General features: G+C 37.7%; 1 pseudogene; it reads left to right on the top strand.

The window, feature by feature from the left end:
- LOC144313549 (eukaryotic translation initiation factor 2A-like) lies at positions 1-26,182 on the top strand (annotated as a pseudogene).
- The last annotated feature ends 1,571 nt before the right edge of the window (positions 26,183-27,753 follow it).

Genomic DNA, 27,753 nt, shown 5'->3' with positions numbered 1-27,753 from the left:
ATGGTGGAGCAGGGCCCCGAGAATGGAGGTGACTTCTGGTAAATGCCTAGCTTATCTGGACCCCAAAGATTACACCGGGGAAATGAGAATTACTTAGAAAAATACTGACTCGGCTTTAGGTCATACCTCTCTTTCAAATTGCAAAATGTGATTCAGGATGTGTAGAGTCACTAGCCTTCTATAAGAAGCTAAGAACCATCCTCCCAAAGGAGATAGCAAATTCCTCTGCATGTTTCCAATAAGTTTCACAACACATAATTCACAATAATCAGGCAGTTGAGAAGGAAATACACACACATACCACAAAAACAAAAACAAAAAACAAAACAAAAAAAAAAAAACAACACAGAAACAGAGAATACAGATAAAAGATTTAACCTTCATGGACCTTGAAATAATTAGTCTTAATATTATCAGAGAAATGAAAGATGAGATGAAGAAATTCTCCAAAAAATTAGACTTTATAAAAAGCAGCAAGTGGTCATCTAAAAAATGAAAAATATAGCAACTGAAATTAAAGACTCACTGGATGGGTAAAAGTAGGTTAGACTCAGGAAACAATAAAGAAGAAAAAACTGCTACATAGATCTATAGAGGGCCTCCTGGGTGGCTCAGTGGTTGGGCATCTGCCTTCAGCTCAGGTCATGATCCCGGAGACCCTGGATCGAGTCCCACATCAGGCTCCCTGCATGGAGACTGCTTCTCCCTCTGCCTGTGTCTCTGCCTCTCTCTGTGTGTCTCTCATGAATAAATAAATAAAATCTTTAAAAAAAAAATGTAGAAAATGGGAGAATACAATGCACAAGAGAAAGAATAGCACAGAAGCAATACTTGAAAAAAAAAATGCTAGTAATTTTCTGAAAATGAGAAAGGGGATTGAGCTGCCAGTTAAAGGAGTATATGAACTACGAGCAAATATGTGATTTTCATGTAGTGCTTGATGACATCATGATAAAATCATAACCAAGGGGACAAGAAACTCTAAAAGCAACTAGAGGAAAAAATACAGACAACTTTCAAATGAATACCTTCTGAGAATAAGTAATAGGGTTAAGAAAACAATATATGGAATCCCTGGGTGGCGCAGTGGTTTAGCGCCTGCCTTTGGCCCAGGGCGCTATCCTGGAGGCCCGGGATCAAATCCCACGTCAGGCTCCCAGTGAATGGAGCCTGCTTCTCCCTCTGCCTGTGTCTCTGCCTCTCTCTCTCTCTCTCTCTCTCTCTGTGACTATCATAAATAAATAAAAATTTAATAAAAAAAGAAAGAAAACAATATATTTGAAGTGCTGAAAGACACTCCCAATCCAGAATCATATATCCAACCAAAATTCCCTTCAAAAGTGAAGGTAAAATAATAATAATTTTTTATACAAACCTAACAGAGTTCATCACTGTTAAATATACACTAAAGGAAATAATGAGGAGTGACTTTCTGGCCGAAGGAAAAATGTCCCAATGAAAGCATTGAGCTGCAGGAAGGTGTGAGGAAGGAAAGGTAAAGATTTGGGCAAACCAAATACATATCAAGTCTTGAAATTTTTAAAAATAGTATCTTCTGGAATGTAAAATGAATTTAGACTCAAAAGGAAAAGCAAAAATATCTTTGAGTTTGGGAGAGAGTTAAATGAAGTAAGAATTGCAAGATCTTTGTCTTGTCTTAAATGAGGTAAAAGTGTCCGTTTGTGTTAGGTGTTCATAAGTCAAGAATGCATACTATAGTGTCTCTGATAATCTATGAATAATAATAAAAATGGTTTGATTAAAAAGCTAAGGGGAGATAGAATAATAGAAATAATCTAAAATATTTACTCTAAGGGCGAAGAAAGAGCCTAAAAATAGGAAGTGACTACTACGGTGGTAAATCTAAACACAAATTAATGAGTTATTACTTTAAACACAAAAAGTCTCTAAGAAAAAGGTCAAAAATTGTCAGAATTAAAACACACTTGCCTACCTGTTCACATTTACACACTAATTCTGTGTTGTTTACAAGAGATTCACTATAAGACTATGTATAGGTTCTACAGGAGATGATATGAGATCAAATAAATTGTGAATGCATATATTGGGGGGGGGAAGAAAGGTTTGCTATCAATGAGCTAAACCTCACTTTAAAAGTAGGTAAACAACGGCAAATAAAACTCAGAAGGTACAATCATGAAAAACAGAAAAAGTAAAATAATAATTAATAAAAAAATAATAAAACAGAAAATGAATGGACCACAGAGAGGATCACTAGAGCCAAAAATGTGTTCGTTTTAGAGAGCTGGTAAGTTTGTAGTGAAGCTGTCCTAATAAATTGTACTAGGACAACCAGTTCCATCTGAAGAAAACAAAAGTAAACGTGATGTGTATCTCCAAATGTGCACCAGGTTAAGTTTCTGATGGATAAAGACTTAATTCTTAAAAAATGGAACCATGAAAATAATGTATGGAAAATAATGTACGGAACAAATAATGCTTCTTCATATGTGTGAAGTAGATATTTTATAATATCTGAAATCCAGCGCACATCAACAGAAGTTGATGAACTTGATTACACTTAAAGACACGGGTGGCTCGGTGGTTTAGCGCTGCCCTCAGCCCAGGGCCTGATCCTGGAGACCTGGGATCAAGTTCCACGTCGAGCTCCCTGCAAGGAGCCTGCTTCTTCCTCTGCTTATGTCTCTACCTCTCTCTCTCTCTCTCTCTCTCTCTCTTTCTCTCTCTCTCCCCATGTCTCTCATGAATAAATGAATAAAATCTTTAAAAAAAAAAAAGGTCTATTATATTAAAAAGGAAGCTCTTCATATGCAAAGATAAAACTACCCAAGAACTGAAAAAAAAATGTTTGGGTCCATATTTCAGAAAAAAAAAATAGTTATCCTCCTAATAAACTGAAGGTTCCTAAAAACAAGATATAAAAAATTGATTGTAAATGATGAAGAAGTCTAAAGAAAACCAAGGAAAGGCCATGAGTGAAGAGGAATCTTTAAACAGAAGAAAAGGCACTTAGCTCCCCAGATGCTACAGCAAAGGAAAGTTCTGATTCTCAGCAACCCTAGTTTTCACTTTTGGCACAGTTTCAAGTGTGAGCTAAGCCCTGCTGGTATGGCCTGGGCAGGAGGGACGTGCCCATCTGCCTTGGCGTCCACACCCACGTCCAACCCCTGGACAGGCACTGTGACAACACGGTCGAAATCTCAAATGCATAACTGCCTCTGAACCCACAGTGTAGCTCTTTGGATTTCCCATTTATCCATTGAAATATGTGCATGGGACACTCAAGCAAGGTGACGCAAAACATTGTCAACAACCTCAACGTTCATTAACAGAAGGTTAGCGAAGTAAAGTATGATGAATCCATGCCGTGCTGAGCTATTGAATGGAAAGTTTGAAAGAATAAAAAAGGACTCAGTGCTGTAGGGAAAATCTGTAAGATACATATTTCTAGGTGACTCAAACAAGGGACACGGTAATGTGCCTTTTATGAAAACATTTTTTTGTTAAAGGCCTAACATAGCATTGTACACCTGTACCTACCTGTCTGAACGGGTGTGTGGAAATCCTGGAGACGCACAGAAGCAGGGAGACTAGAGGGCTGGCCTGGGGGCACTAGGAGGAGGAGCCAGATGCCTTGGGGACAGTGACCATAAGGCTTTCTCAGTGCACATCTTTAAACATAAATACGAAAGGCATAATAGATATGCACGTACCTGCATATATGCATATGAACAATGTCGTGGGTTGTGCAATTTCAGCCCCTCCTTGCAGATTCTCAGTGGAGGGCACCGCAGAGCAAAAGCAGAAGGGGAGTCATTGCCTTAGAACTCCATGTGACCAGGATACGGTGGGGCAGCCCTCAGCTCCCACCCTGGTAGCACGTCTGTTGTAGAACCATGTGATATATTACAAAAAAAAAAAAAATCACATGGAAATAGAAAATAATCATAAAATGAATTAAAAACATAAGGATTGGAAAGGCAAGACAAAGCAATCATTATTCGTAAGAGATATAATTGCCTCTATCGAAAAGGCCAAAGAATCTGCAAATATTGAACTAATGTTCTTTCAATTTGCTATCAGTGCAAACAGGAGTATGTTTAATGCCATGTTTTTCATTAAACCAATAAAAGCTAATTTAGTCCGCACTGAATTCTAAAGTGGGAATAATTCATTCATCTTAACCCTTTGCTGTGGGTGCTTCCTTGAAGTGTCCTGGAATGGTTTGATATGTTAGCTTGTTCTATCCACTTGGACCAAAAAACTGCAGAAAACAGGACCGTATCTTATGCTGGTTTTTAAGCCCCTGGACCATCTCGGTCTTTGGGTGAAGAGTTTGTGTACAATAAACCTACCCCTTTGTAGACAGTATTCAAGTTGAGTAAATGCAACAGGACATCTGCCTCCTAGATGCTGTGAGTGATCAAGACCATGCAGTAACCTGGGGCACAGGGTGGTCTCCAGACCAGCAGCAGCAGCATCACTTGGAGCTTAGAAACACAAATTCGAGGGGCACCGGGTGGCTCAGTGATTGAGCATCTATCTGCCTTTGGCTCAGGTTGTGACCCCAGGTCTTGAGATTGAGTCTCATGTCGGGCTCCCCAGAGGGAGCCTGCTTCTCCCTCTGACTGTGTCTCTGCCTCTCTCTCTGTGTCTCTCATGAATAAATAAATAAAATCTTAAAAAAAAAAAAAAAAAAACAGAAATTCTACTTTACACGGAAGGTCTTGGGTGGGTTTTACCACACTCTGCAGGTGCTCCTATGCATGCTGGAGGGTAAGGGTTACTGGTCCAGAAGCCAGAGTCAGGGTCCTCAGTGAAGAGGCAAGATGGCACAGTTATCTTAGAAAATTAATCATCTCATGACTTGTCTCAGACAGTAATTGTGGGCACCAGTATTCTTCAACAGTCTTGTACTCAACTGATTATTTTGTGAACAGTTGCTCTTGACCCCCGATGCCTAATGTGCAATCCCCTTTTCAATCCTCAGTGTGCAGGAGCTTTCTCGTGCAGGGCTTGTTGTAGCTTCACAGGGTCTGGGGCGATCTCTAATATTCTGCATTTATTTTATTTTTTTTTAAGATTTATCCATTTATTTGAGAGAAAGAAAGAGCAAGGAGATGGAAGGGGTGGGCAGAGGGAGAGGGAGAGAAAGAATCTCAAACAGACTCCCTGCTGAGCGTGGAGCCCAACACAGAGTTTGATCTCATGACCTGACCCTAAAGCAAGGGTCAGACACTCAACCTACTGTGCCACCCAGGTGCCCCATTCTGCATTTATTTTTAATAAGCAATGTAATTAATCTTGCTTCTGTTGGAGGGACCACAGTTGAGACATATCACTATGTGATTGTAAATCCTAACTGTGATTGTAAATCCATGATTGACGTCATCTGGGAGATTGTTAAAAAATCCAGACTCATAAGTCCCATCCCAGACCTACAGAATCATCATCTTCATTTTGGCAAGGTTCCCCAGTCACTTGTTCTGCGCCCTAAAGTCTGAGAAGTGCCATTGCACGTGGTGCATGAGGACACCAGGGGCCGGGACTCTGGCAGTACATCGGCCGAAGGGAAAGTAAAACTATTTCCAAATCATTTTTGTCTGATTTCCTTTCCTGACACTGTTGAATTATACCATGTTTATTCTATTTCTTGATTTCCAATTACTTTTTTCTCCTTCATGACTGCAGCTCTGGAAAAAAAAATCTAATATGTAATATGTTTATAATATTACACATATAAATAGCTCTAATTAAAGCTCAATGGAAAATATATGGAATTAGAGATGAAATTGATGCAATTAACAATAATTTATCTGGAACCCTTTATGTTTCAGTATATCAAAATAAATTAGTTGATTGTAGGAAGTTAATAATTAATTTGAGATGTTTATGGTAAGATATTGACCCAATAATGTATTCTGTTTTCTTTCTAGATTTTAATATTTATATAATTTAGAAGTTGGTTTAAAAAGGGGGGGATATTTTAAACTCTTATAATTGGATCTATTTCTATTAATTTATAGTCAAGAGGAGTACATTTATTTAAAATAGAGAAATACCATTTGCATTGCATTAGCATTTACTAAGAGGGACAAAATCTTGGTACTTATTAGTATAAAAGAGCTTATTAGACATAGCCTTGAATTGATTATTGTATTAGCAAACCTTTTTTTTTTTTTTTTTTTTTATCATGGCTGTTTGGATACCCAGCCATTTTTCTTTTACTTTGTCTTTGGAGTTATTTTTCTTTACCTATGCTTTTTTTTTTTTTTTTTTTTTTTTTTGCTTGTGATTTTCATAATTGATTCATCCTTTTTTCCATATTTATGCCTTACGGACAGTCCTCTAGCTCTTGGAAGTATACTTCATGGCTAAAAGTATCTAGATGCCTCATAATTAGTGATATTCTTAATTAAGTATCTAAAGGCTGCAGAAGGCTTGCTTAAACCAGGGCAGAAACTGTGGGCAGTGGGATGGCCACAAATCCTTTGGGAAACAAGATGGGATAGAAACAAGCATTGGATAGATGTTTGAGACACTGGGGCAGGAGGTACTGGTAGGTCTCTTCATCTGAATTACAAACATGACTACCTCACACTCCATCACCTTGGAGATATTTCTTAAAGACCACATCATCAGAATTACAAATGCCCTGGAGAGGAACACACTTTTAAGTTCCTTTGAGCGATCTTTAGATTTCAGAATGCATGAGAATAAGACAGCACTGGAAATGGATAAGGGACCAGACCAGGGAGCCATGAGTACACCACACATGAATTATCCCTACATAATAGATTTTCTAACTCAAGAGTTTTTTAAAGTAAAAGACAGATTCTATCAACAGGCCTGTTATGAATAGAGAAATTTGCATTCTAAAATTTACATTTACATAGAGAGAAAAGTTCGACTAAAGAACCATAGAGTAAGAAAAAGATGAGGACACTGGCTGGGATGCAGACCCTACTCTAGACGGGAAAGCCTGACTGTCCACTCTGCGTCGATCTGCTTCACTTTGGTTAATTTGCTTCATCTCTCTGGGCACAAGTTTGCTCACCTCTTCAGTAAATTGGACCAGATGATCCCTAATGTCCCCTCATTGCCTTTGTTTTCCAAAGAACAATAACAAGAGAAAAAGAAAATGAGTAATTTAAATTTTCCCTTCAACTAGTTTTAAAATTACCACCTTAGGCTTACAGATCTGGAGTTATTTTCTATGACTCAGTGAATTAAAAAAATACAAAAAAAAAATTATTGGAGAAAAGGGAAAATGGTTTAGGCAAAGCAATAAAGTCATTATTTAATATTGAAGCTCCAGGCTTTGTGATTTTGAGTAGTTTGAAGCTGGGTGAGTATTTTATTTCTTCCCACATATTAACCCATTCTTTAAAAGAGGTAACTTCCTGCCTTCCAAGGACTGCAGTAATTTCTGACGTCTTTCAGACATTGTACTAATTACATTATTAACTGCATATGAATTTCATTTTTAAAAGTAAGAAATGAAATAATTGTTAAATTTTTGCCTGAAGACTTGAGAATGTCCTACATAAATTAATGACTCCCATTAGAATGAATTTCACTATGAATGCACACGTGAATAATAATTATTGATAGGAATAAAAGAAATCCACCTCGTTTTAATGTGCCAAAGTGGTAGTAATGAGTAAGTACAGTTACACCTGGATGAAATTAGCTAGAAAGATGATCACCAATTGTTTATAAATGTTGGTTTTAGAAGGAATTGCAACTTTCAAATAATTTTCTTTGAACAAATCGTATTTCTTTAAATAATCCCAGTATTTTGCTCCTTTACTATCTTAAGGCTCAAAGATGATAATAGTGTTTGGTGTTTGGACATAATACAGAGTGAGTGAATGCTACTGTATGAGATAAAAGCAAAAAACTGTGGGAAACAAGATGATAAGAAGCCGCATTTGCGCATATGGGGGAGCACCCTAAAGAGGCTCTTATCTCAGCATTAGAATGTCCTTTATCAATTTGCCAATTAATAGTTCATTATAGGGATGCCTGGGTGGCTCAATGATTGAGCATCTGCCTTCAGCTCAGGTAGTGATCCCAGTGTCCTGGGATCAAGTCCCAAATCGGGCTCCCTGCATGAAGCCTGCTTCTCCCTCTGCCTATGTCTCTGCCTCTCTCTGTGTCTCTCATGAATAAATAAAATCTTTAAAAATAAATAAATAAATAAATAAATAAATAAATAAATAAATAATCAACAAAACAAATGTTTAAAAAAATAGTTCATTATAACAGTACTTTAATCAATAAATCCATAACTAATAATGTAAGACTTAATTGAATTTGCACGTCTGCTATTTTGGGATTCAGCAAAATTGGGACTCTTCCTCACCAACTGACCAGGAGTTTCTCTGAGAAGGATATTTCAGGATGCCAAGAGACAAAGAATCAGCTCTATAGTTTGTTAAACGGTACCTCGTCAAGGAGGTGGTGATAACTCTTGGGTGTTACTCCTGCTGCTTTCTCTCCTCACCTCTGGAGAGCCTTGCCCCCACCCACAAACCTGCAAGCTCATCAGTCAACAGGGAAGCACAGGGATTTGCCCACAGCTCTCAGCTCAGTTTTGTGGAGAAGACCAGATGACTAGTCTTATAAAAGGTGTGTGCTGGAGGAGGGACACCTGACCCCATTCGGCACCGTGAATCTCATTGATCAGTCACGGGAGCCAAGCATTCACAATTCCCTTATTTAATCTGAGGCTCATAGGAAGATAGCATCTGATTGAAGCTTTCTTAATGAGGCACCAAGAGACTGTATTTCGCTGTTCTATAATAAAAACATGGAATAGAGGCTTCTACAGTCTCCTAACAAAGAGATTCTACAGGTTTTACGTTTCTTTCTTTCTTTCTTTCTTTTTTTTTTTTTTTTTTATAGAAAGCCTCTGGGAAAGAAGTACATCTTGGAATAATGTACTGAAAAGCAATAGACAATGCTCAAAATCTATTAATTCTGATTCCACATTTTTTAGAAAAGAGACATTATAACATGATGAATGCCAGGTTTCTGTTGTTACCATTCTAATGACAACAAAATGGACTTGGCCCGCCTTCATAACAGCATCTTAGAAATATTAGCATATTACAGTGAGATCTTATATTTTATGTATGTTATATAAGAAAGAGATTTGCATAAGTCATGTTTATTAAAAGTTTCTGGCCATTTTGCCCCATTCTGACATGTTAGAAGAGCAGAAATTATGGCTAGTGATTAAAAACCACTTTTTCCATGCTATACCTAACATAGATCATGAACATTGTGTCACAATGGTTTGGTTGGGTTTTTTTTTTTTCTTTTCTTTTATATCATATTGGATGACTGTTGTCAGGGAGAAAAAACTTCTTCTGCCCCTCTAGGTCCTTCTAGCTGGACTAAGAGTCAAACTGATATGAGACCATATTCACAAGAGAAAATCCAATTTAATTTCGTATGTACAGGGAATCCACACAGACATGGAAATTTCACAGTGAGGCAAAATGAAGTATAGAAGTCATCCTGAACAAAGGACAGAGGGTTGGGGTTCTGGGACTTCAAAGGGAAGGAATACAATTCACAGGAAAATGAAAAAGAGCAAGCGTTTGGTAAACCGATGTTTGCTGGGCCACCCAGAAGCCACGGGACAAAGAGAGGGCCTTGATGGAACAGACCTCGCTAGGTTCCTTCCAGCCACCATACCTGCTTCCTAGCATAACGCAGTTATCCGTGGTGAGTGCCCTCTTCCTGGAGCAGGTCCTCTACCTAAAGTCTCTTTAACCTATTGTGGAGAAGGTAAAGAGCTTTTCCTGAAATTGCTGGATTTTGATTGCTTCTAATTCAAGATAATCGTTATGCCAAAGTGACCCATCTTGGGGCAGCCTGCACTTGGCCCCTACATTATGTGTAAGAATATCTAACCCAAGGTTTGGAACCAGTAACTTACTAGAAATCTGTATCTCCCACCCTTGACTTTTTCACTTTTGCAATGAAATCTCCAGATACAGCCCCATAAGGCCAAAGGAACAGATTTGCAGTTCAAGACAAATCATGGACCATTATTTTCCCAGTTGGGGAAAGAAATGAAAAATGAAGAATGTCATCTCTTAGCCATATTGTACAGAGCAGCTGGACTATGAAGAAATAACCTGTGGATTTATTGATAAGGACGTTCTTTTGAGTTTAAAGAATTTAGAGAATACAGAATGTAGACGGAAATCAGAGCTTAAAACAATCTTATAATCTGATAAAAATTGAACACATTTCTTTTGAATTGGCATAATCATGAATCAGGTATAGACAAGGGTGTCCATAAAAGTCCATAAGACTTTTTTTTTTTCTTTTTGTCAACAGATAGATTCTGGAGGTTGGGTTGGCAGTTAATACAGTTTGCTCTCAAGATGAGACACAGAAACTGTAAAAAGTCAGCTAGGATTCCTTGGCACATTTAAAATGATGGAAAACCCTACCATTTTCCCCCATCATTTTCCCTTGCACTGTTTTTAAGTCTCTTGGCTTGTGGGCAGGGATAGTTGGGGCAGGGATAGCTGTGCCTACTTTATTATTTTTCACAGCATCTGATTCTTTCCACTCACCCCATGCTGTCACTTTCTTCAACCACTTTCACAGACACATTAGCTTGTGGGCAGTGGTTTACTGCTGAGCTATTCTCCACTAAAAGCCATCAGTAGCCCCGCTCCAACTGAGAACCAAAGAAGGTTACAATAGAGTACTTTGCTCTAATCAAAGTGGGAGACCATGGATTTATAGCTATGTCCGTGTGCCTGTTCTCAAGGGGGTTCCCATTAGAAACGCACAGGAAGCCTTAGAGCAGGGTCCCTAGCATGAGTGGTCACTGACGTTAGTGGACCATGTTGAGTCCTTTAAAGGACGCTGTCCCTTGAGCCCTGCTAGACCACATGTTCTCAAGTCCAAATTGTTTCTAAGTTATTTAGAACTGAAAGGCCATAATAGTATAAAAAACAATTTTGTAGATTACATAACCATCTCTGATTGCAAAATGCTTTCAACCCCTTAGATCCCTTGTTTAACAAAGTGTGAAAGATGTTGGTTATTGTGTGATGGAAATAACACAATTTGTTGTGTTCCAACAGTGCCAGCCAGTCATGACATCCAGGTGACTCTCAAAATTCATGTGAACAGTATATATTCATTCTCCAAACTCATGAAGGCATAGAGGAAAGACTAGGGAATCATTAGTGGTGAATGGTTGTGCAGCAAATTTATGTAAAAGTGCATGGCATCTATTTTTGATCTGAGACCAGTAACCCATGGAATCACAGTCTTAAAATATTTCACTTACTGTGCAATGAAAAAATTGTCATTAAATGAACATACTAACATGAGTATTTGACCTTTCCACCTGTCTTAGAAACTCTGAGAAACTATTTTAAATGAATAAGAAAGCACATTTATAGTAACCTTTTTCTCTCTCTTATAAGCTTATTATATATTTTAGAAATGAAGGAATTTCTTGTAATATATTCCTACAAGTAAAGTAACTTTCAGACTCATACAACATTTATATAATTTTGTTCAGAAGAATATATTATGGCTTATTTTAAACTGCCTAACTATTGGAATAGTATTTGGGCATAAATATGGACAGGACAAAGTGCATAGATTTTAGTCATATAAATATTTTCTATCCAATTCTATTGGCCAGAAAAGATAGAATTATTATCCACTCATAGAATAGAAAAATAAGACATAAAATACTCTAAGTTGGACGTCCTTCAGCAGCTTTGGCCAAACTACACAGATGAGTTAAGCAAGCTGATTTTTTTTTTTATACTTGATATTTGGGTAACACTACTTCCTCACAACTTTTAAAATTTATTTTGCAGTTTCCTGCACTAAAAATTACAGAAGCTATGACTCAAGTAAAAGAAAATTTAGAATTAGATAAAAACTCAAGAAAACTTTGATTGGGTTCCCGAGGCTCCTTGAAATTGAGTACCTCACCATTCTAATTGAACAAATAAATATCAAGATATTGAACTGAATTCTATTCGCCCATCCAGGGAAGAAGATTTTAACACCAGATTCCCTCAATCGCCCTATTTGGTTGTGTCTTCACTCCCCTCCACATCCATGGGTGATCTGCTGATTAGCCAGGGGAAATCTCCAGCGGTGGGAAGAGGGTTTTAGCCTCACAAGCGCTGTGTTTGGTATTTAGTTTCATTAATAGCAATTCTGATCTCCTGCCTGGTGCATCCAAAGAAATAGAGATACAGATGTGTTAGGTGGTAAGGGCAGTACTCTCTGTCCTATGCTAGTGTTCTGTTATTTCTCAATAGATTTTCAACAGTCTTTGCACATCCTCAATTGCTCGATATCTCTTCCATTATCCAAGGTCAGAAAAAACCATATGGCTTTATAAAGATCAAAAAGCAGAGTCAGGAACCCACACTTTTAAAAGTGAAGAACTCCCCCACTGCCTATTTTAGAATCAAATACACATGGCACACTAACTGTAAAAAATTTACATGGCCAACTGAACCTACTTGGAAGTAGAATAATGTGTCTGTTAGGGCTGAAAGCACAAGGCCACCTTCCAACAGGAAAGTAGTAGAGTGTAGACATTAAGGGAAAAGAAATTAAGGAAACTGGATTGAGAGACTCTGAATGGTAGGTACGAATGACAGAAAATGGAGAAATTAAATGAGAAATTAACCTCTCAGTCTCTGAGGTCACTCTTAGTGTTGAAATTCAGTTGTTTTAAAGAGTCTTTATTACTGGAGACATGATTTTCTCATAGCCAAGGGGAAAGTTCAATTACTGCACCCAACTAATCGTCCATTTTAAATCATTTTTGTGTAAAGATTGAGTGTATTGGATGGATTTGTCATACTCAGAATGAAACTGGTACAGATGAAATGCCTGTTAAGGAGCATTAACTTCACTATTTTCTCATTTGCTATAAAAGCCTGGTAAGTACCAAGATTTGGGATAGACTGGGGCTTATTATCAGCCAAGTAGGGGAGGGAAGAGCTTCCTCATGGGCTTAAAAACAAGTAGCTTCTGGTTTAGAGTCTAGGGAAATTAAAAAAAAAAAAGTCTCTGTCTTGTTTTATAGGGTTAATGAGATATCACTCTCTGCTGTTATAACTCACTTGTTTTCTACATCCCACTGCCCCATAAATTTTAATGGATTTTTTTATGTCAACCCCATTTTTCCAGTCATTACCATCCATGTGCTAATCAAACAATTATCTTGTCATTCCTTTTATAAGACCTTCTGTAAAGACCCACAGAATCCTTTCAGAATTATGGAGATCCAGTAATCTTCAGATCATAAACATTGTTTTATTGAACATTTGATGGATAATTTGAGTAAAGAAACAAATGCCAAACTAGTAAATATTCTATGTAAATAAAGGGAGTATTTAAATATTATTGAAATTTATTAAAAGCTGGCATATGTTGTTTTTATGACTTTTAGAGATTCTCGATAAAAAGAACTGTGAACAATTTTAATTGCTGTATTTCAGCAGTTGTCCAGTATTAGCTCACAGCAACAACAGAGGACCTATAGGAACACGGTTACCAAAACTGGCTTCTTTATGATGTAGCTCAAATTATGGTTTTATACTTGCCAAATCTGATTTTGTGTTTGACTTTGGAACCGGTCATGATAATGGCGTCTGTGACAGTCCTCATGGACATATATTAGTACTAGCTAAATTTGGAAAGCTGAAGAGACAAAAAAAGTGTGAGATGTTATGAACTACAAAGTTATTTCTGATTCTAAATATGTCCCTCTGGTGCTCTTACAAGCTACGTGTCCTTCCAGGTTCCATGTTAACATCGGGTACAAGATTTGGCATTAACCTATCTTGCACAAGTATGTGCCATCAAATGAAGAAATCTTGGCACCCATTTTTGGATGGACTATTTCCAGGAAAAACAATGATTTATCAAGCAGTTCCAAGTGAAGTACCTAGTGAAGAACATAAAGCTGCAATGGCTTACAGATGCCCAGGTTTAGGAAATAAACCAATCACCAGTTCTAAATGGTGTGAGGAGGAGCTACCTCCAAATGTAAAACCACAACCAGGAAATGAAAAGCTGCTATCAGAAACAACCCCTCAAAAGTAAAGGAAGCTTGAGGGCTAAGAAAGCTGAAGAGCAGGGAGTGAGAAGTGGCAAGAGTCCCGAGTGGCTCTGCTCCTGCCCCTCACAGCATACCATGAAAGACTGCCTCTCAATCACCTCTTGAGAGCACCAGACAGACCAACAGATCAAGAACCTAAACAAGAAGCTCCAAGCGATTGAACAACTGAGAAAAGAAGCAGCACCTGGAAAATAGCTAGAAAACACTATTCAAAGAAAATGCAGCAAGAGAGAGCCTTTCTCCAGGTGCTGGAAGACATGGATTTGGGGATTCAAAGAGTCAGAGAAAGCAAGTTATCAGAAATCAAGACAAACACATCTGTTAAATCCACCAGCATATATGGAGTACCCATGTGTCCACTCTTAAAGTTCATCTATAACTTTAACCATTTATCCAAGATTTTTTTTTTAAGAAATAGGACAAGAAATGATAAAATATATAAGAATACATCTAGCGGGACATGTCTAAGAACTCTACAGAATTGCCTCTCCTGTTTCAGAATCACCAATTTAGAAGTTCAACTACATGTGCATGGTAAATTTATTTTTGACAAAGATATCAAGGCAATTCAATGAGAAGCAGAAAGTCATTTCAACAAGTGATACCAGAACACTAGACATAGACCCTCTACTCATAGCCACACATTTAAAAACTTGAATAAAACTAAATTATCTAGAATAATATGTAAAAGAGAATAAAAGTTTTATGATTCTGGATAAACACACACACGAATCTTACAAGAAAAAATTAATAACTTGATATGTATTAAAATTAAAATGATTTTTTCTTCAAAGAACTAAGAAAATCACATGATCAAGAAAAAAAGGGAAATGAACAGCATGAGAAAATACTTCCAATATAAATATCAAAGATAGGACTAGTCTCTAGATTATAAAAATCCCCTTACAATTCAGCAATAGGAAAGCAAATAACCCAATAAAATGGGCAAAATATTGAATAGTAGTGCTTCACAAAATAAGATACAAAAATCCCCCCCAATACAAATGGCCAACAGACACATGGAAAAATGCTCAACATCACTCAGTATCAGGGAAATACAAATCAAAACTACAATGAGATGTCACCTCACACCTGTCAGAATGGCTAAAATCAACAACACAAGGAACATTGGGTGTTGGTGAAGATGCGGAGAAAGATGAACCCTCTTACACTGTTGGTGGGAATGCAAATTGGTGCAGCCACTCTGGAAAATAGTATGGAGGTTCCTCAAATAGTTAGAAATAGAACTACCTTACAACCCAGCAATTGCACTACTAGGTATTTCTCCAAAGGATACAAGCATAGTGATTTGAAGGGGCACCTGCTCTCCGATGTTTATAGCAGCAATGTCCACAATAGTCTAAGTATGGAACAAGCCCAGATGTCCATCGACAGATGAATGGATAAAGAAGATGTGGTATTACTCATCTATCAAAAAGAATAAAATCTTGACATTTGCAAAGATGTAGATGGAACCAGAGGATATTATGCTCAGCGAAATAAGTCAGTCAGAGGAAGACAAATGTCATGTGATTTCATTCATATGTAGGATTTAAGAAACAAAACAGATGAACATGGGGTAGGGAAGAAATAATAAAATCAGATGAAAATAAAGAGGGAGGCAAACCATGATAGACTCTCAACTCTAGGAAACAAACTGAGGGTTGCTGGAGGGGAGATGGGTGGGCGTAAAGGATAATTGTGTGATGGGCATTAAGGAAGGCACTAGATGTAATGAGCATTGGGTGTTATATGCAACTGATGAATCACTAAATTCTATCCTTGAAATGACTAATACACTATATAACTAAATTGAATTTAAATAAAGAATTCTTTCAAAATCCCCCCAAATACACAAATTTCCCTTGAAAAAATACATTAAAGGATGCTCAATATCAAAAGTCAGTAGGGAAATGCAAATTCAAACCACAATCAGATACCCCCACCCACTTTCTAGAATGGCGAGAAGGACTTGCCTGAGAATGTAGAACCACTGGACTCTCATACACTGTGTGTAAGATTAGAAACAGTTTGACATTTTATTAAACAAGGTAAACATACACTTGTCACAAGAAGCAGCCCTTCCACTACTGGGTATTTACCCAAGAAATGTATATAAAAAAACTTATTACATGAGTGTTCATAGAAGCTTTACTTATAATAACCAAACACCGGACGCATCCCAAATGCCTATTAATAGACTTACAGGTAAACAAAACACAGTATATTTATCCCATTGAAAACCACGCAGTAATAATATGCAACAAACTTTTGATATATACAACATGGATGGATCTCAAAATAACTGTGCTGAGTGAAAAAAAGACACAGAACACTATCACTGCTCTATGATTCCATTTTATGAGATTTCAGGAAATGCAATCTAATCCATAATGACAGAAAACAGATCACTGATTGCTGGAACAGGGTTGGAGGGAGAGATAGATGGCCCAGAGACCTAAAGTAACATCTGGGGGAGATGGAAGCGGTAGTATCTTGATTATGGTGATGGTTTCACAGAACATACAAATGTCTAAGTTCTTCAAACTGTGCAATATAAATATATGTAGTTTACTGTGAATTAATTATATCTTAGCAGAGTGGAAAAAAACAAAGTTTAAGTTGACGTACAATTTAACCCACTGAGGCAAATTGTAGTTTCAGTCTGTAGCTTTATTTTCAATTTTTGAACAAAGCTCAGATGAAGAAATGATCTCAAGAATAACATTATTCCCAAATGTTATACATTCCTTGAGGTTACTTTTGGGATTCTTTCCCATCATGTAGTATCATTTCAGATTCTAATATAGTCAATTGCTGCTCAGAGAGGTCATGTGGTTTCCCAAAATTCCTATCACAGTTTCTAAAATTAAAATATCTGGTTAAAAAAATATCTTTTGGAATGTCACTAGCAGGCTTTAAAAAGAAATGCTAAGGGAGAAATATAAGAATACACACATTTTTCAGTTAAAAAATTCAAAGAGAGTAGTTGCTAAATACAGAACTCTAAGTAGAAATTAATTCATTGTCATCTGATATTTGGTATTGTTCTTCACTCCCACATTAAGAGCTTTTTCTAAGGGCTGCAGATTACACCTGAAAGATATTAGCTAAGTCAATTGACACTAAAATGAATAAAATAAAGACTATTTTTTAAGTATGGTAACGTGTTGGACATGAATTAACACATGAAAAATGGAAATGAAATATCAGAGATTTTTTTTAACAGAAACTGAGGAGACAAGAGGTGTACAGGTCCCACATTTCAAAACCAAAACTGTCAATCATGATGAATGCAAATGTCAAGTGCCATCTTACAGAAACTCTTCTGTAGGGTAAATATTTTCATTCCATAAATTGGACTCAATTGGATAAGAATTCTGGAATTTGATGGGAAACACAAGTCACACTAACATCTAGGAAACTTTACTAAGATCCAAATATTTATATGTAGTACTCTCTGAAAGTCACATCTGATATCTGGATCTTGGAGAAGCACTACCTTCATTACTAGAAAAGTTGATTGAGTTACCAAAGAGGGAAAAATATCAAAACCCATAATATGAATCACCAAACTTTTCAACCAGTATGTAACACACACACACACCCTTCAATAACACTAATAACTTGTTAAAATGAATAAAGGTTCCTCTGAGGTGAAATTTTGAGGTAGGTAAGTTATAAGTACATCAACTCTCCATTGCAAAATGATGCTGCAGTAACAAACCATAATAAGCTTTTATAGAAGTCATGGCTTTGTGAGTTTGAAATTTCGTCTGTCTCAGCTGAGCTGTTCTTTTTTAGTTGGCTCACTCACATAACCAGCTGTGAACTGGCTCTGGGCCAGGGCAGTGGGAGTATCTGGGCCCTGTGTCCCTCATCCTCTCTCAGACTAGCTTGAGTGTGTTCCAATGGTCACGGAGGAGGTGCCAGGGTGAGCAAGCATAACTGGCATGTACTTTTTTTCTGTTAGCATCACATTCTAACTTCCCACTGGCTAACACAGGTCACAAGACTGAGTCCAAGGTCACAGTTTGAGGCAACCACACAGTTGCACAAAAGAACTGTAAGTGTGAATCATCTTCTAGATGACCTAGATTGTTCCGTCGATCTATTTAACTATTTTTCCTATGGTGTCTTAATTATTGTTATATCTGGTAATCATGTATTGTAAGAAAATGACTTTTCTTCATTTTCAAAAATGTTTTAGCTTGTGTAGGTTTTTTGCATTTCCATGTAAATTTCAAATCAGCTTGTCAATTTTTACAAAAATTCCTGCCAAGATTCTGGTTAGGGTTACATTGAACTCATAGACAAGTTTGGGAGAAATTGAAATTTTAAGGTTATTGAACATTATAGTCAATGAACATGGTATATCTCTCCACTTATTTGATCCTCCTTAGTTTCTTTCTGAAATGCTTTCCTGAACCCATCTTGCATATCTTAAATTAAATGAATTTCTAAGTATTTTGATTTTTGCTGATACTGTGAGTAGATTTTTATACAATTTCTGATAGCTCATTGTTAAGAAATACTTTGTTTTTTTACATTGATTTTCTCCTTGTGATCTTGCTAAATTATTATTTCTAGTAGCTTTGTAATATTTTTCTTAGGACTATATATATGATATGTTATACATATATATAATCATGTCATATGTGAATGAAAATTGTACTATCCCCCCTTATTTTGCAATTTTTATTTCTTTTGCTTGCTTTGTTGTACTAAGATGTCTAGTATAATGATGAAGAGAAGTTCTGGGAGTAAAAGACTTTGTCTTTCCTCTGTTCTTCTATTAGAACCATCCAATTTGTCACCATTAATTTTAATGTAAACTATACATCTTTCCTAGATGCCCTTGACTACTGCTATTCTTATTCCTTGACTACTGCTATTCTTATTAAGCAGAGAACTTTTATCATTAATAAAAGTTGAACTATGTTGGTGCATTTATTGAGATTTCATATGATTTTTCTACTTTATTTTTTCAATGGAGAGAACTAATATTGGCTGTTTTAGACCAGTCTTGTATTCTTGAGATAAACTCCATCAGTCATAGTATATAATCCTTTCCACATTCTGCTGTTTAGATTTGTTAACATTTTATCCAAAGTTTTGCATCTATATATGCATTGGACAGAGTCTAAGATGGCCCCATGACCTCTGACTATTCTGATCATCTTTTTTTGAATCCTGTGTCTTGTCCCTTTGCTTGACTGGGGGTATCTCCTGTGATTGGCCTTTATAAACAACACAATGCAGCAAAGGGGATGGATCCCTGATTACATGTGTATGATTGTGTTTCAAATGATTGTAACTCCCATCTCACCAGAGGACTCTATCCCTTGAGCACTATTAAGAAACAAGCTATAGGTTAGGGGTTGGCATGTGGGGAGGGCCACAGAGAAAGCAGACTACAATAGCCTGTCCTGTAGGCAACATGAAGCAGACACACTGACACTTGTGTGGAACAGAATGTGACCACCACCAAGCTTGGAAGCAGATCCTCCCCTCCTCACTCCTGTCCAGCCTCAGATGAGGCCACAGCTCCCACTAACACTTTGATTATAATCTTGTAAGACTCTGGAGCAGATGAGCCAAAGGGCAGACACACCAAGGGAGGACCAGGACAAAGATGTCTGGCAAGAGGGATGTTGTGTTTAATTTTGAGACCTACATGTACACTGGAGCACCAAGTACCTCGTGTTCCCTTTCATTTTCTTGAAAAAAGAAGACAACACATTGCTTCTAGTGGTTTTACAATTTTTTCCTGCTGTTTTTTCCAGTACTTCTTTTTTTGTTAGTGAATTAGTTGCATAAATTGATTTGATTCTTTGCCATTTGCCTTTACTTCTGTGATGCTTGCTTTTTGGTATTTGTCTTACTCTTTGCTTGCATGTTTGCTAATGCTGTGATCAGTGTCTTACCCTGGGTTTTGGTTTTATTTTTACACATATAGTTCCCTACCTGGAGGCCAGTAAGTAGTCTGGATCTTTCACTTCTTCTGAACTCCTCATGCAGAACTGGATTCAAGCATATTTGAGTGTCCTTCCACACTGTCACACACAAAAGCATTCTATTTTACTTGAAGTAAAATTTTAAAAATCATAGTAAAAAAAAAAAAGTAGCCCAAAAGAATGTTATTGCTTGTCTTCTACTTTTCAAATTCCAAAAACTATCCCTCCCAATTTGTATCTTCACCTTCCAAAACAGAGCACACTTGTCTGTTTCTGTCCAAAAATTTCGGTCCTGAAATATTGTGAGTCCTTATTAGCAGTACCAAGAGCTTAGCTTACCATTTCTCTCAAGAGACTAAAAGCTCCAAGTACATGGGCTTTCATGGTTGGCCATGGTCTCCAAATTTTTAGGGTAGCCCAATAGGCTTTTACTCCAGATTTTTGCTGAGACAAAAATCATTTTAAGTATAGATTTTGAGATACCATTACCTTTACAAGTGCAGTAATACTTGTTGAACTACTTGACAGTATCTTTTACAACAAGCATTTTGGAAAAAAAAAATCTGACATTAAGATATGACAACCTTTCCAATTTAGGCTTCTAACCACACTCCCATGAAACACCAGACACTGGGGATGGGGAGTGGTGTAGTGCCTAATGCTCAAAATTCAGGTTAGGCAGCAGGATCACAAGAGCATGGAAACAGTGGTAATAGAGATGATCAATGACTGGCCTTCAGGCATAACACCACTGATAATTGATCACCCAGGCATCAATGAGGATGGGTGGTGATTTCTGTATTATAGAATATGCCCTTTTGAAGGTCACAATATTAAACCTTTATAAGCTGGTTTTTGTGGTCTTAATGTTGAACATTTAAAGCTTCCAAATAATCTCAGCTTTTTAATTGATTTTGACAGGAACCCTTTCTTTATCACATCAAAAGATGTAGGAATATGTTGCCGAAAACTGACCTCTGTGCTCTGGAACCAAAATATAACACAAAGGCAGAGTTTGGGATAAAGAGGAACAATAGCTTTATGGCTCTTCTAGGCAAAGGAGGCTGCAGAGGGCTTTGATCTTCAACAACTGCAAGCCCACCCAGAGGAAGGGGCTACAGGGGTTCTAGGGAAACACAGGGTCTAGCCAGTCTCCATAGGAATTGTGTCCATGCTATGAGCCTCCTTGGTCACTTTCAGGGTGGTGCCAGATTCTCTAAACAAAAGGTTAATAAAGGAGGAGGGAGGCCTGTGAAGGAGAGGGAACAGGTTATTTAAAAATCAAGTTTCCCTGAAGCATTAGTGCACTCATTTTGATTTTTGTTTATGCTTTATGCTTTTAAAGAGAGATTACAAATAGACATAAAAAGTTAATTGCTTAGATTCATAAAATCTAATTCTTAGACTCTGGTTAAAACACATAGATCAGCCTTCAGCACTTCACTGCTTTCATTTCCACCGGTATCAGCCCTTTTACCAAGATTAATGGTACTTCTAAAACATTATGGTCGTTATTGTAAAATGTCCAAGCTTTACTAAAAATAAACCCTTCTCTGACCGTTTACTGAGCCTAATTTTACCCTTCTTTCCTGCCTAATTACTTTTATAGGTTGTTTCCCTCATTAATTTAATGATGGGAGCCCTTTCGCTTAATATAGCAGAGTCAATACGGTGAGAATTGGTCTGTATCCAATCCATGTCTACTAGAAACATGCCAGAAGTGATGTCGCTATAAATTCCAGTGCCGTACATTTCTGCAGGCTTGCACCTGTTCCACGTTTTCTCTTTCTTTCTATTTTTAATAACACAGTAGCTGAGAAAATTTAGTAGCAGTGGAAGAAACGTGGTGCCACCTTCAGAATCATTACACAGAAGAGCTCAAAGGTTCTCATTATTGCATTCTTTATAGACACGTTTCTACAGAGAGGATGCAGTTCATTACATCACAGTATGTCCTCCCATGAGCATCCCTCATGAAAAGTCTACTTAGTTTGGGGCCCACAGTGTCATACTTATCTAAACCTTGTAGACATTTTTAATTAAGTGGCCTGATCTGCCCAGAAACTGAGAGACAAGTCTGTGGTTAGGTGTCTCCTGCCTTGACTATAGATTAGAGCTGTTCTCAGATTCTTAACAACATAACCTTGCAAAGTCCCCCTGTCAGAGGACCAATCAAGTCAGACTCTAAAGGTGAAGGGGTCTGGAAATCTGTACTTTTGAGCTCCCTAAGTAATTTTAATCTGCAACTGTAGTTGAGAGGCAATGACACAATCTAAGAATATTCACGATCAGGAATGCATTTTAGCCACATACGTACACCCAGTATGTGTCTCTGTTTTTGTTTTATTGTCAATTTTAATATCCTTGTTGTAGTTTATACTTTTTTACAACCTGTCTTATACAGTTTTCATAATCAAATAAACAACACAGCATGATGGATATGAACAGAGATTATACTCAAAGAAGAAATTTGACTGTGGATCTTGAACTAGGTTACAGAATCCAGATTCCTCTGTGCTACCTTATCTGTCAAATTAATGTAGAAGGGAAAAAATTATACAGTTACTTGAAATTTATGTGTCTTTTATATTTTTAATATTTTAAAATTTTATCAAAATCTAAAGAGTTATAAATGCTTCCTAACAAAGCATTTATAGAGTGAAGATAGGGTGCTTCCTAATAAAGATAGTACTTCTAAACTGTAACAAAATAGAATCAATCAAGGAAAAAGTGTCTTGCAAGTAATCATTGATACAAATGAAACTAGAGTTCAAAAAGTGCCAATTTTATGTTATCTCCTATGATAATAATATTTTTGATACTGATAAACCCACAGGTGTGTGTACCTGCTATACCCCAAGTAGCAACAATGAGTCAAGAGCTCTAGAAATGACAGCAGGTAAGATTCATGAGGGAAGAATTTTGGTCTAATGTTTATTGAAATATCCCCCAAAATAGAATAGTGCTTGACAAAGTAGGTGCTCAATAAATATTTGTTAAATGTATGAATGCATAAAATCCCTATGTGGTCATTTATAAACACATTAAGGGATTCCCTCCTTGTGCACAGGTATATATTTAATACAAATATTTATGCTTAGATATAAAATAAATATAAGCATATGAATACTTACACTCAGCTATACATATAAATATCAAAATTCAAAATACATAAAGTAAAAAATAAAGTATGTAAAATCTAGGCATAAAATATTTACACTTGGATATGATCTTTGTGTGAAATACGTACCTACATATACATACACACATGGACGCACAGAATGAAAAACAATACTCATGCAGATTGGAAAGCCATGTTATACATTTAAAAACGACTGATTAGACGACATGGAGAAAATGGGGAAAACGTGTTTCCATCTTTTCCTGGGTCTCAAATTTACCATTCTGCTTTCAAATAGTAGAAAAGCATCTTCTGTGACAGAGTATGAATTATGTTGCATAACTTATCATTTTGCCATGAAGATTCAAGGTAAAATAGTTGAAGAATAATATCCATCCACTGATGGTGTTGCTAAAACAGTCTTCACGGGAAAGCAAGTAGGGAAACATTGAGATTGTATTTCAGGCTAGAAGCCTATTTTGCATTTAACGGCCACTTCCTGGAGTGGCCTTGCACCAGTAAAGCAGAGGACATTTGGAACTGGTCACGTCGCCCTCTGTCATAGGCCTGGAATGCCGAGCATTCTTTGTACTTGGGAAGTTTCCAAAGAGGCGATTCAGTCCAGCTTCGCTTCAAATGAAACTCTGCCCTCACTTAAACTCAACTGCTCAGTGAGTTGTAAAGAACAGGCCTCCAACACAGAAAAAGAAAGGAAACCAGAAAAACAGAAACAAGACAGTCCGAGTTCTTTTTATTATCGCAGTTTTTAACTAACTGCTCCTTTATTGAAAACGTTGACATTTTTCTGGTGTGTTGGCCTCGGACATGTGATGGAGACACCCAGAACATGAGGTCTAAAAGCAAGAAAACCTTACTGGGTTTGTCATCAACTGCAACACATCGGCCTCACCATACTTTGTCGTCACCTGAGAGTTCATGCGTGTCCTCGGAGGCTCTGAAATTCATAAGGAACCTTGTGATAAGCAATGAAGGTGCATACTTGGTATGAAGTGTGGATTCTGTTGTTTATGCTAAATAGAGAGCAAGGCACAACCCCTTTTGTCCTGGTCCAATTTAATGGGTCAGCATACAGAGCTTCCTGGCACCTCAGAGCTCCTCCGCAGCCCACAGAGACACAGGGTCCATACGTGGGGGTCCCTGGCTGATGATAATACACAACTAGTTACAGATTCTAGGCAAACAGCTTTTTCTCCATTTACAGATTGGGCTTTCATGCCATCCTCTGCCCAGAGACCATGGTCAGGAGGTGACAAATAATGTCTTCCATGTGGAATGCTAATCTTTGGTTCATCTCCCTAAGCTAGGCAAACCAAAGCAATTTGTTATTCAGTCCATTCCATAAAAACGCTACCTAGCCAGACATGGGAAAGAATCAAGCTATAATTAGGATTTATATTTTCACAAAACATTTTTACCCAAAACAAACTTAGGGCAACACCATATATTCAATGGATTCATAGAAAGTAAGCATTTTAGGGATGGTGGGCCTCATAGGTGGGGGTCCCTTTTTTAATGTATCATATTTTTAGTTTTTTGACCAGTGGCCTAGATGTTCAGACATAGGAAATGGTTTACACGGGCTCCTAATTTGGTTTCTGATGGAGCCAGCACTACGGCTTGAATTGAAATATGCAGCCTACTGCTTCATTCCAGTGGAACATGCTGCAGTGCCAAAAACCTCAGTAACTCCTTTGTAGCAAAACTGACACATTAATTAGAACTTTACACCATTTCTTAGCTCTTTAAGTTCTTGATAGACATGAAGAAATTGTAAAGTCATCTCCAGGAGATGTACCCTGTTTTTCAAATCTTTACAGATGTGGCATAAACACAGTGCAGAAGAAACAGGGATGCGTAGCTGTGGAAATACACCTTCCACAGCCCTCATGAGCACATGTAACTCACCCAATGGAGGTGATAAAAACCATCCTTTCAAGATACAGTGTTTGTCTAATGATCGGAACTAAAGATACCAACTGTTGAGCATAGACTTTGACATGCCAGGATTTAGCATACATTTTTAAAACATTTTTTAAAGGTTTTATTTATTTATTTATTTATTTGATAGAGCGAGCATGGGGTAGGGGGCCAGAGGGAGAAGCAGACTCCCCACTGAGCAGGGAACCTAACACCAGGCTCTATCCCAGGACCCCGGGATCATGACTGGCTTCACTGACTGAGCCACCCAGGCACTCCTGTCATACATTTTAAATGATGATTGGAAAACCGTCTATAAAGTTGTGAAATACTTAACCAACCCTAGTTCACAGGGTGATATTGATAATGTGTCACAACCAGATGATGGCCAGGAACGTACACTACAACGGGTCTACATTGCATAGCTGGATCTCAGGGAAATACATCCGTAAGTAATCTGGTCTGGTTCGCCACACTCTGTGAAGCTGGCGTACTTTGTGCATCACATCTGAAAATCAAGACCCGAGTGTGTTTCTCAGCTGCACTGGTAGCATGCAGCAGCCACGGAAATGACACCTTTTGTTGCAGGTAGGAGGAATCTGGTCTGTTACTAGTGACCTGTACCCTGAAACTCAGGACAGAAGCAGAGCAACACTGCTGTGAATTGTGCCAGAGACAGGTCTTCATCCGTAACATATATGTGAAGCATGGGAACAGTACAACCATTGTGGGTGACTGACATATGACAGAGGACAAAATAAGAAAAAGAAATGGTTTTGAGGGTTTTGTGGAAGATGAAGAACTAACTGAAGGTAGTGAGCTTCCATGACAGAAGAAAGGTCTAGTGATCAAATGGACATTCTGACCATCAGGGTGGGCCCTGCCTCCCAGAACCTCATGAGCTCTGCCTGCCATAAGTGCTGTCCCCAGATCATGGTTTTGTTCGCAATAACCACTTACTTCTTCACCCTTTCAGGCAGCCTCATGTGTCACATCAGCCCCTCAGATGAAGGCAATGCTCTAGACTTCAGGAAGCCATAGCACCTAATTTAGTCCTAAAAACTTCCTTCCTCCAAAGGGCTAAATTTACTTTCCCATTTATCCTGGTACCACACAGGACCTACTCTGAGTAAATTGCTCTCCTATAAACACAAATCAGCTTTGCCTGACCTCCACTTGAAAACTCTGCATTGTGTGCTTTTTGATAAACATTCTGGTAATTATACTTGCCTGAATAATTCCTTGGGTTAACACTGCAGATGTCGGCCATTTCTTCAAACTGCCTGGCCAGGGAGGTAACTTTTTCTCAGATTGTGGGGTGCATCACAATGACATTTTAAAACGCGGACTTGTGGGAGCTTGCATTACATATTCTGATTGGTTGGTCAGACATGTGATCCAGCAGTCTGCAGTTTTAAAGAACATTCCAGGTGATTCTAATGCATGTACCACAATCATCATTAAATTTGACACTAGGAAATTATGGGCTCTGTAGTGCCTTATCTTAGAGTATATTTTGATATCAGATGTGAACACAACAACTTTCAGGAATGGAAAAGAAGAGACTGGATCTCCATGATTTGAGACTCTGCAACATGCTATGAGCAAATACATAAAGTAATGATTCTTCCAAGGCTTTTTCAAAGGAGCACACAGACATTTACATCAGGAGCCACGTGTAATGGGAACATTACAGGGAATAGCAAGACATGCTGGGAGCCATGGCAGAGGGCCACGTTGCCCTCATACTGAGGACCTGGAGCCCTGCCATGGAGCCCCCATAGAAATGGGGCATCAGGGTCAGAACCCCCTCCCACTGGTCCCTTGAGTCCATGGAACTATTCAGGAGTCATTTCTCTATCCCCGGTATGTACAGAAGTAGCACACTTGACGTCTTAATGACATTGAATCTTCTAATCCCTGAACATGGTATAACTTTCATGTTATGTAGTTCCTCACCTCTCATATCTCTTCAAAGTCTTGTCATTTTCAGCGTAGAGGTCTTGTATATCTTTTGTTAAATTTGTCCCAAATACTTTATGATTTTTATGCTACTCTAAATAGCATTTAAAAATCCCCTCATAGCTACAATTTTCCCAAGTCTTTGCTGCTACACTGTAGAAATATAATTGCTTTTGTTTCTTGACCAGGCACCATACTGTTTTCATTTCTTAGTCTGATAAATGTTTTGTTGGTTTCTAAGGATTTTATATATAAGTGATAATGACCCCAGAAAATAAAGACAATTTTGCCTCTTTGTTTTCGATTGCTTAGATGTTTTCACTTTGTCAAGCCTCATGGCATCATCCTCCAGTACAATACCAAAGAGCAATAGTGAGAGCCCACATCCTTGCCTTGTTTCTGATTTTACATAAGATGTTAGCTGAACATTTAGTAGTTCACTAAACATTTTATCAGGTTGAAAAGGTTCCTTTCTATCCCTCATTTGCTGACAGTGTTTATCATGAATTTTTTCTGGCAAGTGATTTTTCTGTATCTCTTTAGATTATCATATGGATCTTTTCTTTTGTTCTGACAAGATGGAGATTTGTGATTTTGTGGCTTTTACACCAGGAAGGTAAAATGCATTTTATTTTTAGATTTTTGCTGGA

This window comes from Canis aureus, chromosome 5 (genome assembly GCF_053574225.1).
Source record: "Canis aureus isolate CA01 chromosome 5, VMU_Caureus_v.1.0, whole genome shotgun sequence".
In the NCBI taxonomy this organism is placed as follows: Eukaryota; Metazoa; Chordata; class Mammalia; order Carnivora; family Canidae; genus Canis; species Canis aureus.
Note: the sequence above shows the minus strand (reverse complement) of the source record. Positions and strands in the feature narration are given on the sequence as shown.